The sequence below is a fragment of the Carcharodon carcharias genome, chromosome 12 (genome assembly GCF_017639515.1).
Source record: "Carcharodon carcharias isolate sCarCar2 chromosome 12, sCarCar2.pri, whole genome shotgun sequence".
Taxonomy (NCBI): Eukaryota; Metazoa; Chordata; class Chondrichthyes; order Lamniformes; family Lamnidae; genus Carcharodon; species Carcharodon carcharias.
In genome coordinates this window covers 115,802,299-115,816,396 of record NC_054478.1, presented here as the reverse complement: position 1 = coordinate 115,816,396, position 14,098 = coordinate 115,802,299, and the positions used below count along the sequence as shown (strand labels likewise).

General features: G+C 48.1%; 1 protein-coding gene across 8 annotated transcripts in view; it reads right to left on the bottom strand.

The window, feature by feature from the left end:
• Positions 1 to 14,098, bottom strand: part of LOC121284611 (collagen alpha-3(VI) chain-like) — a 244,605-nt gene that overhangs the window by 182,346 nt on the left and 48,161 nt on the right. The gene's annotated exons all lie outside the window — the stretch shown is intronic.

The window sequence follows — 14,098 nt, the reverse complement described above, 5'->3', positions numbered from 1 at the left end:
TTTGAAAAACTCAACTCAGTTTATGTAATACCATTTTCACCTCAGCCACTAGCTTTGGATGGTTGGCACAGAGTGTTTGAAGGGCAAAGAACTTGCTCACAGAGCGTAACACTTGGGAATTTGATGCAAGTGATAAGTTGGCAGCGAGGGGGAAGGAAATATTTAATTTCATCTGCGTAGAACTTAAACTAGATCAAATAATTGAATAAAAAGATGAAAAGCTATAAGCAAATTGATTGAATACATAGACTAATTAAACAATTAATTATAACAGGGCAATATAGTTAGTATAGCCAGCATGTCACAGCTCCAGTATGTAGGAAATTGTGGAGAAATGTCTTCATTTAAAGGCTTGTGAATCTTTGGAACTCTGTTCCAGGGAACTGTAGGTGCTGAATCATTGTGTATATTCAAAAGAGATATCAGTAGATGCTTGTGTATTAAGGAATTTGTGAGATTGGGGAGAATGTGGGAAGGTAGAGTTGAGATGGATGATTAGACATCTTATTGATGGGCAAACCAAGCCCTAATGGGCCTACTCCTATACCCATCTTTTATATTCTTATGTTCTCACTCACCTAATCCTCCTTTTAACAAAATATTTCTGCAGTTAACCATTTGCTTAACCACAGCCTCACCTTCACCTTCAAAGGTCTAGTCCCTCATCTTGGTCATTCCTCCTGGTACAGCCCTCATCTTCACCCTCTTAAGTCCAAGGCACACAGACTTATTGGATACGGTGAACAACAGATTTAGTTATTCATCATTATATCTGACTCAACTACATAAAGATCTATCAAGCCCTGCTCTTATCTACCAAAACTGTTCACCATTCCAGGATATTCCAGAATGCAAAAGTAATTCCCGGCTTCTTTGCACCACTGTAAATCATCTTCTGAAACTCTTCTTCCCTGTCTCCTGCATCCTCACCTCCAACAACAAGTGCAAGGAGCTTACAGACTTCTTTCTAATTAAGATTGAGATCATCCGAACAGCTGCCTCTGCCACTTCCTAGCCCACAGGGCCAATCTTCCCTTTAAGGTTTGCCTCTGCCCTAGTCCTGAACTTGAACCATTCTCTAGTTTCACTCCTTTATTCCCTCATGCCCTCTCTGAGCTCATCTTGTCCATGAAATGCAACTCCTGATCCCTCAACCCTATTCCCACTAAACTACTGACCTCCCAAACTCTCATGTTAGCTGACATTGTTAATGGTTCTTTCTCCTCAGGTACTGTCCCCTCTCTTTCAAATTTGCGATCATCTTTCTCCTCAGAAAAACCCTTAATCACCTCCATCCTAGCAAACTATCGGCCCATCTCCAATGTCCCTGTCTTTTTCAAAGTCCTTGAATGTGTTGTTGCCTCCCAAATACATTCTCATTTTTCCCAGAACTTCAATTTTGAATCCTCCAATCAGGTTTCCACAACTGCCACAGTACTGAAAGCTGACACCCTATATGGCAGTGACAAATTTAAACTATCCTTCCTTCTTCTTCTCAATTGTCCGCAGCCTTCGAAATGGTTGACCAGACCAACCTCGTCCAATGCCTGTCCGACACCCAGGTGGGTGCGATTACATTTGCCTGGTTCCATTTTTATCTATTTAATCATAGCCAGGGAATTACCTTTCAATGGCTTCTTTTTCCAATCCTGGACAGTTACCTCTGGGCCTGAAATTTGCACCTGTCGGGTGCGTGTGATTGGCGGGCCCAGAAGTGGCCATTATTTCCGCTTGCAGCCAATGTTGGAGCCTGAACACAATTTCACACTGGCCAACTAAGGGCCAGCTAGTGTGAAATGTGCCCAGGCATTGGCGAAGCACTGGCAGCAGGGAGAAGCACATGTTGGGTGCCAGGTCCAATGAGGACCCAGCGGGGCATTTAAAATTAGCAGAGTCAGCTCTCTGGAGACTGCCAGGAGTTGGTGAGAAGCCTCACAGAGCTGTCCAGGATAAACTGTAAAAATTTGCAGCAGTTATGGCCTCAGCACCCACTGGGCACGCCAGGTGTGAGGGCAATGCCGGTTGGTACTCTGCCACCCATGCTTTTTGAATGAGTGCCTGTGTACTCTAGTGGAGGCAATGAGTGCCAGGCAGGATATTCTCATGCCCGGGATGGCAAGAGGAGGCCACCACACCTGACAAAGAGGGCCTGGACAGAGGTGGCAGCCCAGGTCAGCAGGCATGACATTGTGCGTCGCTCCTAGACCCAGTGCCGCAAAAGGTTCAATGACCTACTGTGCTCGGCAAGGGTGATTACCAAGTTGGCATGGTACTGTGAAGGGGTGTCATGAAGGGTGTTTCGTGGTGCTCAGGGATGTAAGATTCAGAGATGTGGGACTTAGTAGCATGCCTGCCGACAATTAATCAGTCACTTAAGCCAATTAAAATTAAGCAAATTAATTGAATTAAATTTTAGGTTGCCCGTGCGATTGTGCTCTCATCTCATGGACAACAAGGGCAGTCTGCCAACTCATTTTTTTACTTTACTCCTCCAAGCGTGGGATATAAGGGGAGTGGAGTATTGTCTGTGTAGGTTAGTATTTCAGGTGAGAGTTGTCTGCTTGTTTGTTGAGATTTCAGACCTTTTCCTGTGACTTCTGCTGAAGTTTTTGCTTTGCTGGCTTTGTCTTGTGGACACTCCTGTTTTGTCAACTCTCTTGAAGCATTTTTGTTGAATGCAGGCTTCTGTGAATGGGACAGTGCTATCTGCATTTCAGCAGATGAAGATTGTGTACTACACTGAAGAGGAAGAGAGGGGCAGAACTGAGAGGAGGCCAAGTGTCCGCAGGCAGCGTAGCAGGGCGAGACCTGTGGGAGGAGAGGCACTAGCACAGGGTGCGCAGAGCCACCAGGGAGGGCAAGAAGGAAGGGACGTAGAAAGTGCCACTATCCTGCCGCCAAAGTGTACAGGCAACAATCGAGCTACCTCAATATGTCTGAGGTCCAGTGCCGCAAGAGGCTCTGCCTCTCTAGGGACACTGTGACATCTATATGCCAGATGATTGGTTTGGAAATTGTCTCCAATGTGTGGGACAACAGCCAATGCCAGTGGCTCTGAAGGTCACAGCAGCCCTCAATTTTTTTGCTTCCAATTCTTTCCAGGGGTCAGTAAGGGATCTGTGGTGTGTCCCAATCAGCTATCCACAGTTGTGTCAGGCTCATCACTGACGCTCTGTTCAGATGGGTCCTCACATTCATTCATTACTGGATGGACCAAGCCAGCCAGGCTGAGCGAGCCAGAGCTTTCACAGTGATTTCTGGGTTCCCCCGCATCGAGTGTGTCATAGACTGCACTCTTGTGGCCATTAAGTCACCAGCGGGTCAGCCGGGTACCTTCATGAACAGAAAGGGTTACCACTCCATGAACATGCATATAGTATGCGACCACAAGACCCAGATTCTGCAACACAGTGAAAGGTACCCAGGCAGTCCCCATGATGCATACATCCTGTGACACTCCTAGGTGCCAAGACTGTTCGTGACTCTAGCTCGGCTAGATGGTTGGCTGCTGGGTGACAAAGGATATACTTTGAAATGGTGGCTCATGATGTCACTCCAGAAGAGATGTACAATAGGAGTCATGCCTCCACAAGGGTGGTTCAGGGCCATTAGTCTGCTGAAGATGAGGTTCCGCTGCCTGGGCCAATCAGGGGGTGCCCCCCAATATCCTCCAGAGCGCATGTCACTTATCATCATTGTCTGCTGCGCTCCACACAATCTGGCACTGGCAACGGAGGACACACTGGAGGATGAGGACAGCGACAGAGCTCCAAAGCCCTCAGAGGAAGACTCTACTGTTGGATCTGATGATGGGGCAGGCACAGGGCGGTGTCGAGGAGGCAGATTTAAAGAACCTTCAGTGAGGCACGGACACCAGGAGAGGCCTTGAGTCTACGCACCTTCAGCTAGGCTGCCAAGGCATGGCTGCACTATCATAGCAAGGGTGCCACTTCCTTCACACACATTTCTGAGGAGGCAATCCCATCACCACAATGTCGCCTCACAACTTCTATAATAAAGTTTGCTGCCCCTGCCATTTATCATAAGATACTGCTGAGTCCTGCATTTATGAAAAACATGAAGGACACTCAGGTTATTGAAACAAAATCTTGGTTTATATCTTTTCCAGAGTTGCACTCAAAGAACATAACATAATTTTGTTGCTACTGTCACACAAAAACAATACATAATGCTGATGAAATGAAAGAATGTCACCCATGATAACCCCATCTTGGTGTCCCCCCACTGCCCCTCCTCACTGGCAGCATCACTGGAGGCAGATTACTGACTCTGATGTCATGTCAGCCCTGATGATGTTGGTGGTCGTCCTCTGGCCAGCAGGGCCTGAGCAGGCCCCGCCTAAGAGGGTGCGACCAGTGACATGGCTGGACACTCATCAGTTGTCATGGCCTTAAAAAATACCACGGTTACTGGCAGAGGGGAAGAGGAGCAGCCACTTTCATCTGGAGCGCCCTGAGAGGAGCCCACAGAGACAAGAGGCATGAGGCACATTTGAACCTCCCTGCCCACCATTGATGGATGGGCACCTATCAGAGAGACTAGGTGCCTCATCCATCTCTCACACTGGCAGTGACCTCACAGCCGGTGTATTGGAGTGCAGGTCCTAGTGTGACCCCGAGAACCCTTAATTCTGTTCCTGGAGCTGCCTCTCCATGAGAGTCACCACTCTCTCAATGGAGGAGGCTGTGCGCTCGGTGTTTAGGGTCAACACAGTGCTCCAGTTCCTCAAGTACTCCTTCAGAACAGAGACCCTGGTACACAGATCTTCAGGGATTTCCGCCAAGTCTTCCCATGCATCCCACTGGACAACCAACATCTACTGATGGACGACTCCAGAAGCTCATCATCTACCTCAGACTCAGCGTTGACCAAGTCTCCACCAGTCCTCGACAGCTGGCTTCCTAGGCACTCTCTGCCTGCACCAGCTCCTCATGCGAGCATGCCATGACCTCCCCACAGTGCACAGCCATCTGAGCTGATGAACTACAGCCCACTGATGTGCTTGTATCTGAGCTGGTGCCTGGTAGCAAGAGAGGGTGTGATGCAGGTGGATTTGTCTGTGGCTCCTCCTCAGGTGCCATTTGAGGGTCCTGGTGCCCCTGGAGGATGTTGTACCTGAGGGAGGAAAACAATATGTCGGTGGCACCAATCATCATACATTGAATGTGCATGCTAGACGGCCTGGTGAAAATATAAACAGCAGCTTCATGGTGCAATCATCATTGGATCACTGGGAACTCTTGATTAGAAGTTATCTATTGAGATGAGAGGACCCTACATTGTTTGCAGTCTTCATCTGTCCAGCATCTGTCCATTGGACTCTTACTTTCCTCCGAGATGCCTGCTTCTCCATGACATGATGACCTTGGTGCGCACTCGCATTCGAGCTCCAGGGCATTTATCTCAGGTTTGCTCAAGGTGAGCAGACTGGCCACCCCTCCATCCGTTCTTGTGCGCTCAGCAGCATTATGGCTTCTCTTCTCCTGTATGGACAAAGGTCCATTCATTAGTCTACCCACTACCTGCAACACCATACCAGGATGGCAGCCCCCTACCCACGCATCGAGAAGCAGGCTGAAGTGCCCGTTATTTTTGCACATCTCACCCTTATATGCACCCAGGGCTACTGATCTTATCTCCCAGCCTTGGCAGGCACAGATATATGTGCCTTCTGTTATTTTGAGTCTTACACCCTTGAGTGCCATGAAGGACTGCCATCCTTCAAGAATTCTTCTGCCAAATTAATCTCATTCTTCCCGAGCGAAGATCATTAAACCTTTTCCAGCACTGAATCCAGCTGCAGTACACCATGTTGTGCACTGACCTTGACTGCCACCTCTGCTTTGTTTGGTGAGGTGGCCTCCTCTCTCCATCCCGCAGCACCAAAATGCCCCACCTGGCACTCACTAATTCTACAAGAGTGCGCAGGCACTCAACCGAGAAATGGGAGGGCAGAGTGCCCACTTGCATTGCCCTCTGCCTGGGTGTTGAGCGAGTACTGTTGCCATATCTTAAGTTTATTTTGGACAGCTCCCCATGCCTTCTATGGAACTCCTGGCAGGGTGTTGCCTCAGCTGTTTTAAAACCTCCCGCCAGGCCCAGCGCCCGCCACGCTCCCACCCCTGCTGGCAGCTCTTGCCCAGTGTGGGGTGTGTTTCATGCTGCCCGGCCCTTAATTGGCCAGCCATTGTGAAATCACGTTCTTTGGGCCTGCTAATTGCGCACACACAATGTATACAAAATTTAGGCCAGAGTGACAAAAAATATATATACCGATGCCTGCCAAGGCTGGGATATGTGGCCGCTTGCCTTGGGGGCATACAAGGATGGGATTTGTAAATCTGAAGGGCTCTTCAACCTGATCCTCCAGGGCTGGGGAAGGGTGTGGTGAGTGCGAGGCTGGTATGGTGTTGAAGGTAGAGGGTGGACTAATCAATGTACTTCTTTCCAAACAGGAGCAGAGAAGCCATAATTTTGTTGAGTGCATACGAACGGGTGGTGGGGTGGCCAACCTGCGCATACTGACCAAATTTGAGATGGATACCATAGAGTTAGAGTGCCATTGTGGAGCAAGGCCCTTAGGTCATGAAGAGGCAGGAGTGTTGGAGGAAGGTAACAGTTCAGTGGACAAATGTAAGACTGGCAGAGAGCGCAAACAATGTAGAGTCATCGTATCGCAAATGAAAAGCTCTAAGCAATAGTCCCCAATAATCCGGCATGCTGCAGTTGTCTAGTTGTTCATAGTCTCACCAGCCAGCCTAGCATGCACATTCAATATGTGCTGATTGATAACACTGACATGTTGTCTTCCTCCCTCAGATGAGCCATTCCCCCAGAAGCTGCCGGCACTCCAAGTACCCTCCTTTGACACCTGAGGAGGAGCCACACCCAGATCCACCAGCGTCACACCCTCTCGTTACCTGGCACCAGTGCAGATACAAGCATATCAGCAGGCATTAGTTTGTCGACTTATATGGTAGCGCACTGTAGGGAGGGCACAGCACACTTGCATGACGAGCTGGTGGAGGCAGAGAGTGCCCACGGTACCAGCTGTCGGAGGACTGGTGGAGACAAGGACCATGCGGAGTCCAAGGCAGATGATAAACCTTGGGAGTTGTCCATCAGATGGCAGATGCTGGATGTCCAGCAGGATGCCCAAGAAGATCTGGCAGGTATCTCTGGGGGTCTGCATTTCATGGTCTCTGTGATGGAGGAGTCCTTGAGGAGCTTGAACACTCCGTACCCTGAACACCGAGCACACAGCCTGTTCCATTGAAAGTGTGGCGACACTCATGGAGAAGCAACTGCAGGAACAGAATCAGGGGTTTCTGGGGTCACGGTCGGCCCTGCACTCTGACACACTGGCAGTGACTTCAGGTGGTCACTGCCAGTGTGAGAGATGGATGAGGCACCTAGTCTCTCTGCTGAGTGCCCATCCATCAAAAGTGAACAGGGAGGTACGGACATGCTTCATGCTGGCGGCCGAGCTGCCTGTCGTCTCTGTGGGCTCCTCTCATGGCGCTCTGGACCAGGGCGGTAGCTCCTCCACCCCTCTGCTAATGCTGTGGCACCTGATGAGGCTGCAATGACTAAGAAGTGCCCGAAAATGTCGCTAGTTGCACCGTCCCATACAGGGCCTGCTCAGGCCCCGCCGGCCATAGGACGCCCATCAAGGTCATCAGAGTCAAGACGACATCAGAGTCAACAATCTGCCTCCAGTGGTGCTGCCAGTGAGAGGGAGAGTCAACAAGACATAGTACTCGCAAATGTAAGTTTAAGGCACTGTGAGCACAGGATAAGATTATCAGGAGTGAAATTCTTTCAGTTCATCAGTTTTATGTATTGTTTTTGTGTGACAGTAAACACAAAATTATGTTATGTTTCTCTTTTGCAAGTCTGGAAAAGATATAAACCAAGATTTTTTTTCAATGCCCTGAGTGTCCTACATGTTTTCCATAGTGCAGGCCTCATCAGTACCTTATGATAAATGGCAGGGGCAGCAAACTTTTTTACAGAGGCTGTGAAGCGACACTGGGGTGATGGGATTGCCTCCTCAGAAATGTGTGTGAAGGAGGTGGCTCCCTTGCCATGATAGTGAAGCCATGCCTTGGCAGCCTAGCTGAAGGCGCATAGACTCTAAGCCTCCCTGCCTCCTGGAAGATTCCTCACGTCTGCCTCCATGTCGTCACACTGTGCCTCCCTGAGATCCTCATCAGAATCATCAGTAAAGACTTCCTCTGAGGCCTGTGGAGCTGCATTGCTATCCTCATCCTCCAGTGGATCCCCCCTTGCCAGTGCCAAATTGTATAGAGAGCAGCAGACAACTATTATAAGCGACATGCGCTCTGGAGGATATTGCAGGGCACCCCCGATCGGTTCAGGCAGCGGAACCTCATCTTCAGCAGACCAATGCTCCTCTCAATCATCACCCTTGTGGAGACATGACTCCTATTGTACCTCTCTTCCTCCACTGTCCTTCGGTGCCAAAGTGTCACGAGCCACATTTTGAAGCAATATCCTTTATCACCCGGCAACCATCCATCCAGCTGAGCTGGAGCATGAAGAGCCTTGGTACCTGGGAGTGTCACAGGATGTATGCATCATGGGAACTGCCAGCATACCTGGCACTGACCTACAGAACCTGGGTCTTGTGGTCATGTACTATCTGCACGTTCGTGGAGTGGAAGTCCTTTCTGTTCATCAAGGCACCTGGATGACCCACTGGCACCTTGATGGTCACATGAGTGCAGTCCATGGCACCTTCGAGGCAAGGGAACACAATAGCTGCAAAGCCTCTGGCTCGCTCAGCCTGGCTGACATCATCCATCCAGTAACGAATAAATGTCATGGCCCATCCGAAGAGAGTGCCAGTGACCAGCTTGATGCAACTGTGGACAGCTGATTGGGCCACTCCATGCAGATCCCCCACTGACCCCTGGAAAGAACCAGATGTGAAAAAATTGAGGCTACTGTTGTTTAATAGGTGATATCCATTTACTGAATCAGGCAGTAAAAGACATTCTGTGAATCACAACTGTTTTATTGTTAAATAAAGTACAAATACCAGTTTCCACTCTTCCCTTCTGGATGCTTAGCCTGTCCAGAAGCAAAAGCCCCTCTACTTGGCAAAAACATAGCTTTTAAGTACAGGCTTCATTGAGTATCACCTGCTCTCAATTCATTCTGCATCTTGTTTTGGTTTACTCTTATAGGTACCTGCATTTCTAATATTGTCAACTGTGACCTTTAGAACCACTGGCATAGTGTGCCCACCCACATAGTTGGAGGCGATTTCCAGACCAATCTTCTGACATATTGATATAACGGTGTCCCTAGGGAGGCAGAACCTCCTGCAGTACTGCTCCTCAGACATGTTGAGGTAGCTGGATCACTGCTTGTACACTCTGGCTGCAAGATAGTGGCATCTTCTGTGGTCCCTTCTGCCTTGCTCTCCCTGCTGGCCCTGCATCCCCTGTGCTTACACCTTTCCTCCCACAGGTCATTCCCTGGGACGCTGCCTGTGGACATCTGGCCTCTTCTCACTTCTGCTCCTCTCTTCCTCTTCATAGGAGGTCCCCCCCGCAGCGGAGTACACAATCCCCACCTGCTGAAGTGCAGATGACACTGTCTTATGCACTGAAGGCTGCACTGCGCAGAAATCCTCCAAGGGAGTTGAAAAAACAAAAGAGTCCTCAAAACAAAGCTAACAAAGCAAAGACTTGAGCAGAAACCACAGGGAAAGGTATGAAATTTCAGTAATAAAGCAACAGCAAACACTCATCTGAATTCCTAACAACTCACTCTGCTCCCATTTTGGCCCGCCGTTGGATGTGTAATGTGAAAAAATGGATTGGCTGCCTGCCCATGTTGCCTGTACAACTAGCGCTGAATCATACGGGCAACATAAAATTCCATTCAATTGGTTCGTTAATGGGTTTAATTGCCCATTTAATTGTCAGCTGGCATCTTCTGATTCCCACACAAGCCCTCCAACCATAATAAAGTGCGTGAACGCGAAGATGTCAGGACGGGTGCAGTTTCACATGATTTCAGGTTAGGCACGTGTCCACTCATTCAACACAAAATCTGGCCCTGGTGTTCCCAAGGATCTATCCTTGGTTGCCTCCTATTTCTCATTGACATGCTTCCCCTCAGTGACATTTTCCAAAAACACAGTATTCAACACTCACCTCCTCTCTCAACCCCTCCACTATCTCTAAATTGCCATTGTCTGTCTGGCATCTATATCAGGTGAGCAGAGTTTTCCTTCAAATAAACAATAAGGAGACCAAAGTCATTGTCTTCAGTCTCTACCGCAAACTCTGCTCCCTAGCTACTGACACTCTGTTCCTCTCCCTGGCAACTCTCCAAGGCTGAACCAGGCTGTTTGCAACCTTTGATGTCATGTCTGACCACAAGATGAGCTTCCAACCACATATATGAGCCATCAAAAAAACTGGCTAAGCGTGCCGACGTTAACACTCAGTTGCGCGATAGTTCGGTCGGCAGGCGCCTGCCGGAGTTGGCAGCACGCCCTCCAATAATTAAAAGGTTTGTTAAAGCCATTAAATAATAAATGAAATTAAATATTTCAGTGCCCATCCAACCTAATGGTTGGCGGGCAGGCGTAAGGCCAAGCAGCCTTTGAATTTTTTGATGAGGTTTCCAAAAGCAACTAATTATAAAATAAAAGTTTTAAAATTTAATTAATAACATACCCCTGCTCATGTGACAGAGTCACATGCAGAGACATGTTTTATTACATTTTTATTTTCTTCATTTTCTTTTTTAAAAACTCTTCATCTCCCTGAGGCAGCTCCGTGCCTCAGGGAGATTATGCAGTGTTCACTAACACACATGCTCGAAGTTCACGCTCGGCCCACTTGCCCTGGCCCATACAGGCAGTGCTCAGAGCTGCTGCTCATGTTTCACACTGGAAGGGCCTTAATTGGCCCGCCAACATGAAATTAATTGTGGGCAGCAGTCGGCATCTCGACTGCCCCTGCCGAGCCCGCCTGCCAAGGGCAAAATTCTGCCCTGTATGTGGGTTGGTGTCAGATCTTGCATTGTAACACCTTGGGATATTTTGTTATCTTAAAGATGTTATTAAAAATCTTATGGTCTTGTGCGCTGTCTCCAAAGATTATTTCCTGTTGTGTCTCTGGCACACTTTTGTGACTGTTTATTTCTAATACAAATTAAAAGACCAGAGTTATCATAAAAGTGATAAACGATGGCATCTGGTAATTGCACAATCTGACTTTGTCATTTTGTCACAAATGGCTCAAAATGAATTCAGTAATGGAAGGGGTGCTTTCCCTTTCAATGGACAGTGCAATCAAGCTGCTCTTGCTTAGCAATAACCTGCTCACTGATGTCCAGTTTGGGTTCCGCCAGGATCACTCAGCTCCTGACCTAATTACAGCCTTGGTTCAAACATGGACAAAAGAGCTGAACTCCCGAGGTGAGGTGAGAGTGACTGCCCTTGACATCAATGTGGCATTTGACCATATGTGGCATCAAGGAGCCATGGCTAAACTGGAGTCAATGGGAATCAGGGGGAAAACTCTCCACTGGTTGGAGTCCTATCTAGCACAAAGGAAGATGGTTGTGGCTGTTGATGTCAGTCATCTCAGCTCCAGGACATCACTGAAGGAGTTCCTCAGGGTAATGTCCTCGGTCCAACTATCTGCAGCTGCTTCATCAATGACCTTCCATCCATCATAAGATCAGAAGTGGGGATGTTCGCTGATGATTGCACAATGTTCAGCATCATTTACAACTCCTCAGATACTGAAGCATTCCATGTCCAAATGCAGCAAGACCTGGATAATATCCAGGTTTGGGCTGACAAGTGGCAAGTAAAATTCGGCCACATAAATGTCAGGCAATGACCATCTCCAACATGAGAGAGTCCAACCATCACCCCTTGATGTTCAATGGCATTACCATCACTGAATCCCCCACTATCAACATCCTGATGGTTACCATTGACCAGAAACTGAACCGGACTAGCCATATAAATACTGTGGCTATAAGAGCAAGTCAGAGGCTAGGAATTGTGCGATGAATAACTCATCTCCTCCCTCCCCAAAGCCTGTCCACCATCTCCAAGGCACAAGTCAGGAATGTGATGGAATATTCCCCACTTGCTTGGATGAGTGCAGCTCCCACAACACTGAAGAAGCTGGATACCATCCAGGACAAAGCAGCCCACTGGATTTTTACCACATCCACATTTACTCCCTCCACCACCAATGCACAGTGGCAGCAGTGTGTACCATCCACAAGATGCACAGCAGGAACTCATCAAGGCTCTTTAGACAACACTTTCCAAGCCCACGACCACTGCCATCTAGAAGGACAAGGGCAGCAGATAGATGGGAATGCCACCACCTGCAAGTTCCCCATCAAGTCACTCACCACCCTGACTTGGAAATATATTGCCGTTCCTTCACTGTTGCTGGATCAAAATCCTGGAACTCCCTTCACTGTGGGTGTAGCTACACTACAGGGACTGCAGCAGTTCAAGGAGGCAGCTCACCACCACCTCCAGGGCAACTAGGGATGGGCAATAAATGCTGGCCCAGCCAGTGAAGCCCACATCCCATGAGGGAATGAAAAAAATCATGATTAAATTTATCAATTGGATTATTTTTTATGCCCCCTAAAAGGTTAATGATTGGTTTTGCCTCAAGCCTGAAGACAGGGATACTAAATCTGCATGGTTATAGTACTGGATTAGCAAGCCAGCTGTCAAGTTCAAATCCCAACGTGGCTAGTACTGGAAACATATGCATGGAAGCTGTGGAATTTAAAACCTGACACTCCTATCCCGTCCAGCCCATATGTGACTCCACGTTCTCAGGGCCACCTCACAGAAACTAGGAAAGGGCAATAAACATTGCCTTTCAGAATTGTTCGCATTCCAAAAACAAATTAGAACAAGGCCAGATATTTTAATGTACAGCAGTTTGAAATAACTTTAAACTACATCTGTGAATACTGAGTATTTGCAGTTTGCAATCTGATTATGTACCTTTCACAGAATTTCTAGGCAGAGTTAGACTGGTTTTTGAAAGACAAGGGAACAAGGGTTATGGGGAGCAGACAGGAAACGTAGAGTTGAGACCACAACCAGATCAGCCATGATCTTGTTGAGGAGAGCAGGCTTGAAGGGCTGAATGGCCTTTTCCTGCTCCTAAGTCCTATTCCATGATCAGAATTTTTTGTCCCAAGGGCGGATGCCGCCCGAACTGAACGGGAGTGAAATAGTGTGCAAAGACGTCGGTCCAGCGTCGTGAACTTTAGGTTGGCGGGTGCGCAAGAGAGTTGGCAGCACACCTGTTGACAATTAAGAGGCTTATTAAGGCCCTTAAGAAATTAATTAAGCTGCATTTTTTGTTGCCCACTCAACCATTCTGTTAGTGGGTGGGCGAATAGGCCAGGCAGCCTTTGCGTTTTTAATGAAACCTCATTCACGTATGGAATGAGGTTCCCAGCGCTTACTGAAAAAACAATAAAAATGTTTTAACACCCTTTTTCACATCTCCCTTTTAATGTGATTGAGTCACATGTGGGGACGTGTTTATCTTATATGTTAAAAGTATATTTTTGTATTTAAAATCCGTCAGCTCCCTTCAGCAGCTCTGTGCCTTCAGGGAGCTGTCAGTGTGTGCTTCTTTGTGCATGCGCACACCTCAGTGCTGGGGCTCCTCACATCCCCACCCCAACAGTGCTGAGGCTCCCAGCGCACGTTTGACGCTGGCTGGCCATTAATTGGCCAGCCAATGTGAAATCGTGGTCGGAGCCTGATCGTGGGTGGCAGTCAGTTTTGCGGATACTCCCAGGCCCGCCCGCCCGCCATGCCCGTCGAACAAGGGAAAAATTCTGCCCCATGTTCCCATGTGCATTAACAGGACAGCAGGTGGAAGGGTATGCTATTCCATGTTATGAGGATCTGTGAGTTTCTATGCTTTTCCCAGAAGACTTTGAATGAATCTATGGCTTGAATTTTCAACGCTTTATTTTAGGCAAGTCTGGAAAGATGTAATGACTTGACATACCAGACAGGTTT